Source organism: Protopterus annectens, chromosome 6.part0 (genome assembly GCF_019279795.1).
Source record: "Protopterus annectens isolate FY-2018-M chromosome 6.part0, PAN1.0, whole genome shotgun sequence".
Taxonomy (NCBI): Eukaryota; Metazoa; Chordata; order Ceratodontiformes; family Protopteridae; genus Protopterus; species Protopterus annectens.
The window spans coordinates 1,862,520,047-1,862,536,880 of record NC_056737.1 but is presented as its reverse complement, the minus strand read 5'-3'; positions in this window follow the sequence as shown (position 1 = coordinate 1,862,536,880).

Here is a 16,834-nt window from a genome sequence, read left to right as displayed (position 1 = left end):
CCCTTGTGTAGTACAGGAACACAAGTAATCATAAAACATCTCGAGACCTTTGTCGTGGGGGATGGCAGTAAACAATTTTCTAATATCCATAGTGACTAATAACAAATGGTCACCATACATCTCATTCTGAATTTTTTTAAGACAATCCCATGAGTTCCTCAGAACATGTGTATATTGCTCTAATATGTATTTCAAGCTGCCATCAATAAACTTAGCCAGGTTGAAAGTTTTGGACGCTTTTGCTTACACTATGGGTCAAAAAGGGGGGTCATTTACACACTTATGGAGTCTGGGGATACCGAAAATGGTAGGAATCCGGGGATTTTTTTTCTTTTGCATTAAAAAAGTATGTTCACCAATAGAAATCTGATCATTTAACAGTAAATCTTGCAAGATAATATCTATATTTCTATATGATATGTTTAATTGATTTTTTGAAACTTCTTCATACGATTCAGTATATAAATGTGCAAACATTTTTTTCTACATATCTATTTTGATCCATAATAATCAACCCACCACCTTTATCGGGTTTCATAACCCTAACAGACTTGTTGTTAGCTATCTCAGTTAGTAATACCATATCTATATCAGATAGATTGTTACCATCTTCATCAATTTTTCTTTTATGTACCTTTCTCATTTGTTCAGTACAAAGACTTTCAAATACTTGTAAAGTAGGGTATAAAGGGGGGTTGTAAGTACTGTTTTTTTTACATTTAGAAATATTACTAGGTAAAATTGTATTCTCAAACTGCTTCCTCAAATTAAGTTTTCGAATGAATAGTTTCAAATCAAGTAAGGAATACTCAATTCTAGGTCTCCTCTTAGGAACAAAGTTGAGCCCCTTTTGTAACAGGTCGGCCCAAGCCGCAGTAATATTCAAATCAGTATAATTAAATATTTTAAAATCCCCGGTCTTATTCAAGATAACATGGTATGTCTGAACCAACTCTTCATCTACCATCTGTTCACATATTCCCTCCCCCTCCCCTGTAGTTCTTGCCCTGTTTTTGTGAAAATCCTGGAAACTGCCACTGCCCATCCCTCCTTGATTGTACAGTTGTTGATTCCGATTTTGGAGGCGTTCTGACCTCCTCAGTAATACATCTAAAGGGGCCATCTGTTCATTGGTGTCACTGTTGTCATTTATACAGGGCATGTTTTGCAGGCATGGTTTGTCCTTTGTGGGTCACATTTGATGGCACCACAGGTGATGCAGGTGTCCAGTGGGGAACATGGAGAAGGTGAACTGTCGTCATGTATGTGCCTATTGGACTGATGGACAGGGTGCCATGCCCTCTGTAGCCCACTGCAATCACACCATGGTTGCTATCAGTGGGCAATATGCAGGGTACTACCAACATAGCGGCTGTTGCCGTGTGTGTGTGTGTGTGTGTGTGTGTGTGTGTGTGTGTGTGTGTGTGTGTGTGTGTGTGTGTGTGTGTGTGTGTGTGCGTGTGCGTGTGCATGTGTGCGTGTGTGTGTGTGTGTGTGTGTGTGTGTGTGTGTGTGTGTGTGTGTGAGACATGCATTGAGAGTGTTCTCTGGGTAATACTAGGGTTGCTCACTTTGTTCATCTGGCCTTGATGTCACATGTAGGGGTATAGATTTGCAGCCCAGCCTCTTGGCTATATCACATCTGTTATCCCTGTATGATGGACATTGGGATATATACTAGGGCCACCAAATAAGAAATTTGCAAAACCCACTCCACATTGACTCCATTTGTTACACACTCACACTGTATATGAACTACAAACACACCCATACCTGTCATGTCTGGGATTAGAACTCCTACCTAATTAGTTTATTGCACTACACAGTTATAAGACACACCATGGAGATTACTAGAGTACTCCTTCCTCAAAGGTGTATTTCACAGTGAATGACATCAGCAGGATTGCCAAAGTAGGGCATTTGAACTGTAATGAGTGTGACTAGCCTAAAATGCATTGCTCCCTACACAGACATAGAAACACACACAAAACTTCCACAACTGCCATGTGTGGGAATAGAACCCTTACAAGTGCTCTATATCACACTACAGCATGAAGCTGTTACAGGACGCACCACGGGAATAACTAGAACACTTCTTCCCCAAAGGTGTATCTCACAGTGAATGAACAGTGAGTGACATTAACAGGATTGCCAAGACAGGCCATTTGAATAATAATGAGTGTGACTAGCCTAAAATGCATTGTTTCCTACACAGACATAGAAACACATGCAATACATCCACAACTGCCATGTGTAGGAATAAACCCCCTACCAGAGTTCAATATCACACTACAGCATGAAGCTGTTACATGATGCACCACAGGGATTAATGGAATACTCCTTCCCCAAAGGTGTATTTCACAGTGAATGGCATCAGCAGGATTGCCAAAGTAGGGCATTTGAATTGTAGTGAGTGTGACTAGCCTAAAATGCATTGCTCCCTACACAGACATGGAAACGCACACAACTGCCATGTGTGGAAACAGAACCCCTACCAGAGTTCTATAGCACACTACAGCATGCAGCAGTTATAGGACACACCACAGGGATTACTAGAGTACTCCTTCCCCAAATATGTATTTCACAGTGAATGACATCAGCAGCCTTGCCAAAGTAAGGCATTTGAATTGTAGTGAGTATGACTAGCCTAAAAAGCATTGCGGTCTACACAGACAAAGACACACACAGTTGCCATGTCTGGGATTAGGACACCTCCCTTGCTATTTTATCACACTACGGCAGTACGCAGTTATAGGATGCACCACGGAGATTACATGGCTACAGGTTTCCAAAAGGTCTATTTCACAGTGAATGACATCAGCAGCCTTGCCAAAGTAGGGCATTTGAGTTGTAATGAGTGTGACTAGCCTAAAAAGCATTGCGCTCTACACAGACAGAGACACACACACACACAGTTTCCATGTCTGAGATTAGAACTTCTACCTTACTAGTTTATCACACTGTAGCAGTACACAGTTATAGGACACACCACAGAGATTACTGGGCTACAATTTTCCCAAAGGTGTATTTCAAAGTGGATGACCTCAGCAGGCTTGCAATAGTAGGGCTATGGAGAGGGAAGTGTGTGTGCATGGGCCATAACCCATTCATCTAGAGGTTGATGCACCACATGCGGGAACACGCAGGGTTATAGTCCACAGGTACGTGTATACAGCTGCTAGATAACTACTTCCTCGTAAGTCATGTTGCACAGCTAGCACTTGCACCACATAGCCTGTAATGCTGACAGATACCGGTGGCTAATATCTACAGTCAGTGACATCTGAACCTCATGTGATTGTAGTCATTTGGCTGTGTGCTGGGTGGGACAGGCCTCATAATGGATGGCTCCTTGTCACAGTCACCCTCTTTCACACATTTATGTACATCTGTTTTTGGCTTATTGGCTTATTATAGTGCGTTGCTCTTGGATATATGTCTGTATTCCTATCCAGTGTGTGTGCAAAGCATGAGTGGTGCATACTGTGGAGTGTCTGCACTAACATCTGCAACTGCCAGATATGTGTGGTCCACTGTTGTTTGCAGACATTGACTTCATTTGTTTAGTATGTGAACATGCCCAGTAAGACCTTTCAGTATGTTGTTATCTGACATTGCCTTCATTTCTCTGTGTGTGAGCATGCCCAATATGCCCTTCTGTATTGAATGTGTGGATTGATAACAGGCAGTTTGTACTCCAGTGCAGACCTTTGTGTTGTACACCTACAGGTAGAAAACTGTTTCTGCAGGGTATCCATTGATCATTTGGCAATATGGGGACAAAGTGTGCAGGGGATGGTGTACTGTAGGTGATTGTGTCTGTGCTGCTTTAGCTACATGGTACTGCTGTTAGCAGAGATATTCAGACATGTGTACTGTTATACACTGTGATGTTTTCTGTCCTCATGTACTGTCAGGTGGACATTCCTGCTCACAGTGATGTCTTGGGGACATGGTGACTGCAGTTGTGTGCGGTATTGTGGGCAGATGCTTACATATTCATGGTAGATTATGCTATCCTGGAGGGAGAGCTGCAGACACTTGCTGCTGGGTCTGTGTATCCAGTTCAGCACCTTGGTACAGTGCTGGCAGAGGATACCTTACTTGTACATCCATCAACATGACAGTATGGCCTTATATTGCTATGACAATACCTCACAGCTGTAGAGATTCACACAGGTTACCCTGAGGCAGAGGCCATGAGTCAGAACATTACCCCTACTGTGGTGTATGAGCAGGTATGTAGCCAGCCATTTATGCATTTACAGCCAAGGATAGTGTGTGCACACAGCTTTGTGTTGGACCTTGCACATTCCATGCTGCCCACGTTCCCACCCCCCTCTGTTATTCTATCCTTTTCCTTACATTATGCATACATTCTCTGATACTTTCCCTAAGGTTATCACCCCATCACAGCTGTGTGTTGGTGTTGGTCCACAGTTCATGCAGTGGGACACGGTGGACATGTTACTGTGGTCTGCCCACATGGCCTTGCATATGGCTTATGTGGAGTGTGTTGTGTTGTTATTTGGGTGTCCATGACATAACATGCATTGGCAGTATGTGTGAGACACAGGCCCTTGGCAGAGGCCTGTGAGCTACTAGGTGTTGATGCAGGCCAGATGTGGCAAGCTGTTGCATTCTGTCAATCTTACAGTCTCAGACTGCCACACAGTATATTCCCTTGGGGTGACAGGGTTGGTGTGCTAGGTGTTCATGCCAATACCTTCTATCAATCTTGATCAGGTGGTGTGGATGCTGGCAGGGTGCTACCTACAACTAGCGACACACCTGCATGGGACACCTGCACTGCATGCTGCATTCTTTCGTTATTGCCATATACAGGTGGAGTCATATTGTACCCATTCCCCACAGTGCGCTACAACCAGAGAGGTACCTGTGGGTGGTGTTTGCGTGAGCTGGGTGCATGTGTGCTATGGACACTACTTTCATCTGACACACAGATATGCATTGGACATTCCAGTTATGCTTGCATATGCAGGTACATCAGCTGTTTCCCAGTACATCAGTCCTACCTCCTTTGTGATCTGCGAGTGTTTGGACAGACAATACCGGTATCCCCTACTACAGGACCAGATAATGTGATGCATACCTGTATGTACAATTCCAAGGGTGTGTCCATTTCACAGTGGCACAATATATACTGTATGTCTGGGGTACTTTCCCCTGTGTACTGCTTGTATATCTAGCCCAACAGCGATGCCATGTCAGTCTTTCAGATGGTGACAAATATTACCACCATACATTTACAATGGCTTACTGCTAGCATGTGTTATACTGGTGGGTATTGTCTTTGGCACTGCAGTTGTGAGGACTTGTCCATGTCATCAGCAGTACTGGGCAATGGACACCAGGTCTTACCTCAACATGCATACATACTGACCACTCTCACACAATATGAAACACACACCATCCTAACACACACACACACACACACACACACACACACACACACACACACACACACACACACACACACACACACACACACACACACACACACACACACATACCTGTATATTGTGCAGATGCTCCAACTTATCCTGCTACCTTGTCCACCTCTGAGCATCTGTGCTCCACTGGTATTATACCTACACATACATGTTATTACATTTCTACATAGGGTTTTGGGGGGGGCACACATGACTGTTACAACATGTGTACATCGGATTGTGGGGGCACACCAGACCATTACTACATTTCTAAATAGGTTTGGGGGGGCACACCTGACTGTTACTCCATTTCTAAGTAGGGTTGTGGGGAGCACACCTGACTGTTTCTACATTCCTACACAAGATTGTGGGAGGGGGCACACCTGACTGTTACTACATTTCTACGGTGAGTTGGGGGAAGGGGCACACCTGACTGTTCCTACATTTCTACATAGGATTTTGGGGGGACAGACCTGACTATTTCTACATTTTTACACAGGATTGGGGGGCACACCTGACTATTTTTACATTTATTCACAGGATTGGGGGGCACACCTGACTGTTTCTACATTTCTACACAGGATTGGAGGCCACACCTGACTGTTACTACATTTCTACACAGGATTTGGGGGGGACCTGACTGTTACTACATTTCTACACAGGATTGGGGGGGCACAGCTGACTCTTTTTACATTTCTACGTAGGATGGGAGGCACACCTGATACTTGCACACATTTGCTATGACTGTACTGGTATGTCAGGTACTCCATTTCATTCTGTATTCTAACCTATCATGCTGACTAGAGGCATATCAGTGTACTACAGGTCTTAGCTTCGATTGACCTACATATTAGTTTCTGACTTCTTGCCCTTCAGAACTAACATCCCACTGCCTGACCTGCTGTAGTCTGTCTGTGTAGGCCTGGGGGGAGGTTACCCATAGGCATCATTCAGAGGCCATAGCACAGCCTTTGTTTGTGTTTATCTACACCTGTCCTGCTGGCTGAGACTGTTGTTGGGTAGGTGAACCTCCCTGACTGGCATGTGTGAGTCATATGGACACACGTGGCCCAGCACATGTCCAGCAGTGGGTTTTGTCACCCTGTCTAGTACTGGCTACTATGGTAACACCAGTATTTGTTACAGATCTCATGGTGCAACTATAGGTGTCTACTATCTGCTGGCATACCATTCAGCCACCCAATTCCCTTGCATGCTGACATCCATACCATAGATACAGGTAACAACACATTCTACTCCATTTGGCAATTGGTAGGTTGAGTGACTTACCTTGTGGGTGTCCCAGTATTGAGAGTGGTGCCGTAGGGCTGCCTATGTTGGATGCACATAGTACACTCTCTACACATGGTTGAGCACAGGTAGTGTCATGTTTGGCATCTCTTTTACTGTATGTGACAGACAGAGAGAGGTGTTATTCCCTGGGACCCTCCTGTGTCAGTGTATGTGCTATGCGTTGCCTCCTTGCCAAGCCCAGGGCATACTGTGAACTCCTCCTTCTGCCTACTGGGGCAGGCTCAGGTTGTTCCTCCTCTGAGTCACTCTGTGCCTGTGCAGGTCTTGGCAATTGTGCAGGGCTGTGTGGGCCTGCCCCATGCTGTTCCTGCTGCAGCTGTTTCCACTGGATTATATTGTGTAGCCTGGTACATATGATGACAATTTGGGTACATGTAGCCGGTGAGTACTGCAAGACTCCACCGGATGTGTCCAGGCACTGGAACTGTGACTTGAGCATCCCAAACACATGCTCTATTATAATTCTGGTCTGTGCGTGTGCATCATTGTGGAGTTCTTGTTAGCGTGTGTGTGCATTTCTGATGGGTTTCGTCAGCCAAGGCTCCAGTGCGTATCCAGCATCCCCCACTAGGTGACCATAAGGGATGTCCCCATTGGCAAATCTGTGGTATAGCTGTGTCAGATGCCAGATGTGGGAATTGTAATAGCTTCCAGGGCAGTCAGCACACACATTCATTATTATGCCCTGGGCATTGCACATGACCTGGCAGTTGATGGAGGGGAAGCCCTTGCGGTTGATGTAGACCTTACCCTGCTCACCGGGTGGTGCTTTGATGCATATGTTCGTGCAGTCTATAGTAGCCACTACCTCAGGGTATTCTGCTATTTGGTGGAACAGTTGCATAGTGCTGGCCAACGCCTCACAGGTGTTGGGGAAATATATGTGCTAAAGAAAACCAAATACTGCTGAAACAAAACCACCAAAGAGAAAAACAGGAACTGGATGCACTCGAGTTTATTCTGGTACCTCGGCTTACACAGCCTTCAAAGGAATAACCTTCCACAGCAAATGCATCTTTTTAAATACAAAATTCCTTAATTAATTAATTGAATGATTGTGCAATTACAACATTCACACTATTTTATAAAAAAAAGGGACCATACATTTAAATACTGTTACATGGACAGAAGGGAATATTAATGTTGAGACAAAGTATATAATACACAAAAACACATTTTTTTAAAAAAATATACTAATGCCTCATAATTCAAATAGTCAAGTTAATTTCCAAATTTAAGCCTTTTGGTTTTAAAGTACCAAAATTTAAAATGAACATACTTTCCAATTTTAACAACTTATGTAAAAAATTCCCAGTATTATAAGTATCAGGTCTAGCCAATGCACAGAAAAACAATGTATCCAATTCACCATTGTGTGAATTGTTGAAATGCTCAGAAACTGGGCTTTCCATCCTACCATTTCTAATATCACCCATGTGTTCCATAATCCTAAGTTTTAACTGACGTTTAGTTTGCCCTATATAATATTTAGGTGGAGTACACCCACAACCAATTAAATAAACAACCCCACAAGATTTACAATTGAATGTTTCCAAAGCCTGATATTTTATGCCATTTATGCAACTACCGTTCAAATTCATAAATTTTGAACAAATTCTACATATTCCACACTTGAACATACCTTTTGGGAATTGCACAATCATTCAATTAATTAATTAAGGAATTTTGTATTTAAAAAGATGCATTTGCTGTGGAAGGTTATTCCTTTGAAGGCTATGTAAGCCGAGGTACCAGAATAAACTCGAGTGCATCCAGTTCCTGTTTTTCTCTTTGGTGGTTTTGTGAAATATATGTGCTCACTGGCATGTGCTCACATGGCATCCAGGAACTGGTGGAGTACCCTGGATGCTGATGCCTGTGAGATCCTCATCATATCCCCAGTTGGCCTTTGGAAGGTATCTGTAGCTAGTAGTCTTAGGCCTACACATACCCTGGTATCCACCGGGATGGATTCCCCTCTATTAGTTCTGTGTGTCAGGCGTGGCCGGCACAGCTCAACAATTTGCTGTAGGAGGTCCCTATCCACCTATAGTGCTTCACTATTTCCTGCTCATGTATCCCCTGGTAAGTTACCCTGTGTCTGTATACTCTTCTCTGTATCCTCACTGTGGGTTGGTTGACAGCATTCACATCCTCACCACCCTCAGCCTCTTCCACAAGTTGTTGTATGATAGCTATTGCAGCCCCTATCATTTTGTTGTTTTGTTTATTAAAACTTCCCCGCTTGTATACACAGGTGGTGTAGAGTATGGGAAAAAACAGAGGGGAAGGTGTTTGCATAGTTTATAGTAGTGTTCTGGGCTGGACTGTTCTGCTGCCTGTGTAATTGGCTAATTCTGATACATTTCACCTGCCAGCTATGCTAGTTCTCCTAGATTAACTTCCTACTGCTGTTTTCCCCAGGGGCGCACTGCATAAACACAGTACTCAAATGTGCACAGAGCTGCTATTTCCTGGTTTACTTTTTTTTTCCTTTAAAACCCAGTGCACGGCACGCACATCCACTTAGGCAATGTGAAGAGTGCTAGGCAGCCTCAGACACACACCCTTGCCTAGCTGTGCTAAGCTAGGAGCAAACTTGAGCCACAGGGCTCCAATCTTCTTACAGTATGCCTGACACCCCCCCATGATATCAGCTAACTCATAGGGTTGCACCAAGCTATTCCTGCTTTTACTCAGTTGGGAGCTGACTAGCATGCAGGGGAAATATGGGATTCACTATCATTCCCCTCATTTGCATAGGATTGACTGATATTGCATAGTTACATGTCTCACACTGAGCATCCCCCTTTCACAACCACTATTCACTGGCCATGTTGTCTTCTGCCTGCCATTGATTATAATGGCAGAATAGTGATTTTAGTTAGAATGCTTATTTTAGGTTTATTTTCTTATTTTCTCCGATCCCATTTGCATACTGCTGCCCTACGCTTAAACAGCTGAGATCGGCTAAAAAAATAAATAAAAGTTGATTTCTTTTTAAGTGTTTTCTATGCCAATGACCTTATACTTGGCCATTGGCATGTTTTATAAATTATATCTACCCTTTATTTTGAGCTGTCATGGCTCCGTTTTGGAATTTGCAGAAATGTACTCTGTTACTGGTGGAGTACATTTCTGCAGATTACACTAGTCCTGCACAGCCAGTTTCCAGCTTCCTGGATCACAAATTCACCTCATTTGCATGGATTTCTCCTGCAGAATGGGGTAATTTGCATACAGGGGCTGAGTCCATGCAGGACTAGTGCAGGAGTGCTCGTGCACACCTCTACAGGTTATTCCTGGATCTCACAGCAGACATATTGCCTGTTGGAGCTCCTGCACTAATCCTACATGCCACACAAGGCTTGCAGTATCTGGGGGTATATAAAATACTACCAGATGATGCAGTTAAAATATTAAATAAGGTCTATAAAGAAATAAAAGCAACTGCTGACGTCTCTCCATCATGCAAATGTTCTACTATATCACCTATTTTAAAGCAAGCTAAGGATCCTACAAAGTGCTCATCATACAGACCCATTTCACTTTTGAATGTGGACTATAAGATGTTCATGTCCATTTTCGCTAACAAAATTAATCTGCTTATACCTAAACTAATTAACAATGCTCAAACTGGGTTGATTTTAAATAGACAAGTAATAAGAATATATACATTAATAGAATATGCAAATAATTTAGCATCAATTTAAATAAGGATTTTGACTCAGTTAATCGATTGTAACTTTTTAAAACACTTAACATATATAATTCTCACCTGAGTTAATTGCATTAATTTCTAAGTTATACAATGTCTGTTGCACTTACATTAAATAGTTTTTTTCTTTCTAATTCTTTTAAATTACAAAAAGGCACAAAACAAGTCTGTCCATTATCTCCTTTATGTCTTGCATTAGCTATAGAACCCTTAGCTAATAGTGTTAAATCCAATACGAACATTAATGGTATGAAAATAAAAGAATATTTCAAACTAAAGATTCAACTCTTTGCTGATGATATGTTACTAGGTTCCCTATTGAAATCGTGAAGGTCCACTTACCTGAATACAGAAACGTCGACACATATACGTCAAACAGCGAAAACATCGATCATCCTGAAGTGCGAAATCTGAAATGTCGAATCGTCATGGTTGGCCCTTCTGCGGCATAGCTCTGTAAGGTAAGTGTGTGATATTTACAGACCTTAGGGTTAGGGTGCGGGTTATGGTAAGTGCATAGATAATAATGTATATAAGGTTTAGTGTAGGGTTAGAAGTAGGGTTTTGGTGAGTGTATGTATGTGGTTTATTTATTTTGTTCGGGTAGGTAGTATGTAGCGTGTGGTGGGGTTGGATGACTATGACGGTTCGATATTTCGAATTTCGCAGTTTAGGGCATTCGGGGTATTCGCGGTTCGGGTAATATGTGTGGATGATTCCATATTCGCTGACTAGGACTTTCACATTTGTAATACAGACCCATTTTACTAACAATATAAGACAAGCAGCAATGTTATAAATGTTTTTTTTTGATTTTGTTATATCCGTATATGCATTTGTTTTCACTGTGTATTTATTATTTTTGAGTTATTTGATTTTACTAAAAATAGGAAATACAGACAATTCATTAGAACATATAATTAGTTCTATGAGTCAGTTTGAAGAAATTTCAAGCTTAAGATTTAATCATAATAAAATAAGTACATTATTAATTAATAAAAATTAAAAAAAATCATAAAAAAATATTTTAACTTCAATTGGAATAGCAATCAAATGAAATACCTTTGTATATCAATTATGCTAATAGTGAGGAAATGATACAAACACACTTTCAACAGGTCATCGATAAAATTTAAGTTTAGTCACAAATTGGCACCAATTCTTCTTTACCATGCAATAATGATTAGTGCTTATTAAGATGATAATTCTCCATAACATATTGTTTGATTTACGTTCTTTAGTGCTATCTCCACAAAAAATGATGAAGAAGATAAATAATATTCTACTTCAATCCTTTTGGCATCCTAATAAACCTAGAGTTTCCTTTGATTAGAACAGAAAAGGTTGGGATAATGGTGGAAAAGGATTTCTGATATTCAATTGTATGCTGCTTCAAAAACTATAAAATTATAGTGTTGTGGATAAATTCATCTTATGATTCAAAATGGAAACACGTACATCAAGAAATAGTATTAGTAAATAATAAATATATCACAAACTGTCATAAACAAATAGTCTCTGATAGTTTTATCTGGTTATTAAAACATTTCTGTGTAAATGGAATTACACCCTCTTCTCAGGTTCCCAATTTAAATATCATCACTTCCTCTTTCCAAAAGTTCACATATTCTTACCATTGTATTAAAGATTAAAGATTTTCTCTGTTTCCAAATGCATATACAAATTACTGCTTAGAAACTCATAACTTCAACAAAATGCTAGTATTAAAACAATGAAGTAACTTACTTTATTGGCATTAAATCTTAAATGGTACTAATATATATACTGTTGAAAATTTAAGGTCCAAATACAATCAAGATTCTGAGAATTGGTTAATTTTAAAAATATTTAGAAATTAATAAGATATTTAACCTAAAAAAGAAATTGTTCCCCAAATTATTGGAATTCTTAATAAATATCAGTGATATTGCAATAAAAAATACATCATAGTTGTCACAAATTTATACAATTCTTTAGTTAGATTTCACATATTTAGACATTTGTTTTGAAACTACTCCTTGGAAATTAGTAATGAAGACTTCTCTGAAGAATACAAGAAAATAACATTAAAATCTACAGCTAAAACTACATCTTCATTATACTGGAGAATATTTACTTGGAAATTGTTACACAGAGCTTTTGTCACTCCTAACAAAGTTCCAATTATGTATAAATCAAATAGAATTAAGTGCTGGAGATGTGATTCTGAAATAATAGATGATTTAATTCATATGCCCCAGGATTCACTAATCTTCCGTGTAAGACTAAATTAGTCTTACACGGAAGACCCAGTCTAGGAGTAAGATGGCAGCACACCATGCATATTAATGAGGGTGCGCTGCCTCAACTCTAAAACTAACATGGAGCATGGACGAGTGTAGGGGGCGTGCCGGACTGCCGATCAGTCCAAAAATCCACGCCACTGCTAGTTTGAAACTCGGGAAATGTCTAGTTACATGAGCGAGTCCTCTCACATGTGTACATTCTAACACTAAACTCCCTCATATAGTAAACCCCGTACAAATATAAAAAGTAAAAGAAATTTTTTTTTTCATTTCCTATATAGTTGACCGTATTTGCACGTTTTTGCATGGGTTTGCCCATTGCTTAGCTACAGTTAGCAGTTTAGACACCAAAGAGGATAATAAGAAAAATACATGCAAATTAAGCGAAATAGTGATAGTGTAGTGGTTAGAGCCTTTGCACAAAAAGGAGGCATTCCTGGTTCGAGTCCCACCACTACACTTTTCATTTTCTGTTGGAAATCTGTATACAAAATATTTCCTGACATGTATTATTTAAAGTTTTGTAAAAAGCATTGAAATGTTATATGTAGTAGTGAACAAATTTTATATATATATATATATATATATATATATATATATATATATATATATACATATATATATAGGAAAGTGAAATGGTTATGCATACTGATGCATGAGTAACTTATTTTAAGCAATGTAAAGCACTGCTAAGCATATTTTACTAGTATTGAGCATATTTATATTTAATTGCTCGTAGCTGAGCACTGCGTTAACTAGCACAATGTCTTTGCACGGAGCTGCACATCGTGCAAACTAGAGCAAACAGAACATGTTTGCGCGTAGCTGCGCACAGCGATAACCAGCGCAACATCGGGCAACGTCAGGCAACATCGAGCAACGCTGAACAAAGTCGGGCAAAGTTGAGCAAAGTCGGCTAAACACGGCCACACCTCTTTTACTGTACCTTAACCATTCAGGTCTGGCCTGTAGGAAAATAAAAAACAGTGACAGGGCTCGAACTCGGGATACTGTGCACTATAGTCACAGTACATAACCACTAAGCCATGACAGCATTTCATAACCATGCACTTTCAACAGACACGTATCTATCAATGGAATATTAAACATTGCTAACATCAGCTAAGCAGGTGTGCCTACAGCTGAGTATTTTTAAAACTGGCCAATCACAAATAAGTGTGGGAAATGAGGCATATTTAAGCTCCACAGGAGGGAATACTTCCCATAACTGGTTGTAGCTCCCTTCTGCAGTCAGCATGGCTGGTGTTGGAGAAGGCACTCAATTTTGAGCGTAACGGTGGGGCATTGAAAAGACCAAAGTAATGGTTTGTCTCCTTGTCCACAATCATGATGAAAGACTCCTGCGGGGTCAGTACCAGGGCACCCAATACAAAATGGAGGCCTGGAACTGTCTAGCTCATGATTTCACCAGTGCCACTGGCATTCCTCAGACTGGTGAGCATGTCAGGCACCATTACTCTGACCTGAAGTGACGTAAGGAGGATCAACTGGACCAGTGGATCCAGTAGGCCCGTGGGATGGCAACTGCCCCAGTACTGAGTAAGTAGCCATTGTATTAAGTATTTAAAAATTGCTATTCTTGTCTATACTATGGATAGGTATGTCTCAATATCACTGCATTTACTTCACAGCTGCAGGAGTCTGGGCTATGAATCAGCAAGCCCATGAAGATAGGCTGAAAAGGCTGCATCACCAGGCAGGTTAGTAATTATTCTGCATGTACTGTTATATAAAATAAATGAGAGAGCCTTCAAAAAAGTGTTTTAACCCAATAAATAAAGGTATAATAATTCTTTAATAATTATTCTTCATATACTGTTATATAAAATAACTGAGAGAGCCTTCAAAAAGTGTTTTAACCCAGTAAATAAAGGTGTAATAAATCTTTAATAAAGGTGTAATTCCTGGAGTGCATCTGTGTGATTTTCTTTGATATGTTGTTGTACTGTTGCATTTTAGAAATTGTACTGTTGTATTAAGCAATGTTAGTTAACCCACACTTGGGTAGGCCCATATAAAGTGGATGAAGGGAGTGCCAGTAGCTTTTATGCATATTTACAGCCCTTAACTGTTGGTTCATGCCCAGCATGTACAGGTTAATCTGGCACACGAGTAGCTTGGTATTGTGTTCCCCAGAAATGTCAGTGTGCTGCCAGAAATGTAGGGAGCTGTTAACATATAACTAATAATTTCACCTGAACATATCTAGATAAGTATATGAAAGTAGAGCTGTCAGTGTACCATCTCAGCAGTAGTGTGTGTGAGCAACTCTCAAAATATGTAGCAGTAACATCTGCATCCTGGACAGTTTGTATGTCAGATACAGCTCATGTATATAATGATCTAGCAAAATCCAATTGCACAATAGAAGGACATTGGGTAGTGTAATAATACATGTAAGGGACATATAACTGCAGTTAATAGGAATGTAGTGTAAACTAGAAGGATATATAAGTTGTTAATTGAGTTATCTTTTCCACCCTACTGTATGTGCATAAAAAATGCAGTTCCACACCTCAATGGGTATGTCTAATCTCAAAGCATTTGTTGGGACATATGTCCTGTTGGTATATAAATATTTGCATTCATTTCTATGCATGTGCCCTGTTCAAATACCACAATATTGGTGGCCAGTTGCCATCAATTAAACCTGCATGCTGTTGTAATGTCCACTATTGATCTATATATGCATGTGTTATGCTTGCTTTTGAACTGCTGAAGCTCTGGTGTGTAGTGTTAATGGGAATACTTCTGCATGCTGTTATAACTATCCCGGAATGCTGTTACTAACCCATATCTTTATTAAATTCTCCAAAACATAGTTCGTATGGGAAAGCCGGTCTCAGCGGACCCACCTGTCCCACCTCAGCTGACTATGGCACCTGGCACCAGCAGTTCCAGTGTCCAACCTGGAAGCTCCTCCTCCATTGGCCCTGTGCCACCTTTGGGTGGAAGTGCTGCAGGGGATGGGGCTCGGCCACCCCTGTGCAAGCGTGGGTGGAGGAGGACCACCTATCACCCTTCGAATGGTCCGGGCTGTGGTGCGTAGAGAGATCGAGTGTTCTGTTGCAGAACCTCTACGCCAGCTTGAGGCATGAGTGGTGCAACTCCTGGGTCAGCCTGCCCCTCATACACAGCCCCCAGCACAGCCACCTTCTGGGCTGTGAATGTGCAGTGGTGACTGCCCATGGGTGGGGATCTCAGTTCCACTGTTGCCATCTGTGGGCTCATGGGCTTGCGATTTCCAAACATCCCTCACCATCAATGGTGTTCACTCACCACATGTCTCATATTCCGCCCCTGTATGCATCTTGTTTGTCTTGTCTGTTTACCTCACCAACCTACCTCCCCAAATATACCTACTTCTCCTACCCCACATTCCACTCTCAACTGAAAAAAAAAGGATAATCTGCTCCCAAAAAAAAAAATTACGCCCCATACATAGCTGCCCATTTTGCACACATGTTCCTTGGACACATAAAATGTAATTTAATTGTCATTACAACATACTTTGTTGTCTTCACCCCTCTCTCAGCGGTTGAAGGTTTCATATTTACCTCAAAATTTATTCCATATGCACAGCTGTTGCTGTTAAAGAAATGGGCAGCTATGGACCTTCCCTACACCCGTCCTGCACATCCCAAGCTATTTTCCCTACTGTCTTTCCCTCTTTGTGCCCCCTTTTCACCACTTTCCTATCTCCCCATTTTCTTTTCTTTCAAAGAAATGAGCGTGAGGGTTAGCGGGAGTAAGCACTATTAAGCAGTAGTTAGCGGGTTTGTGCGAGTGTGCCCTTGTTTGCGCTTAGCTAAGCATTGCTAAGCATCACGCAAACCCACACAAACCCACTTACAACTGCTTAAAAGTGCCTTAGTCACTCTGTATGTGAGGGCCCTTGTTCTGCTCAGCAGCAAAATAAAACACCTCTGTCAGTCTTGAACCCGGGACTTTGTACACACTACACTGCATGAAGTGCCACTAAGCCATGGTAGATATACAAGTTGCTGCTGAAATAAATTTATCATGCATCAGAATGAGTGAAT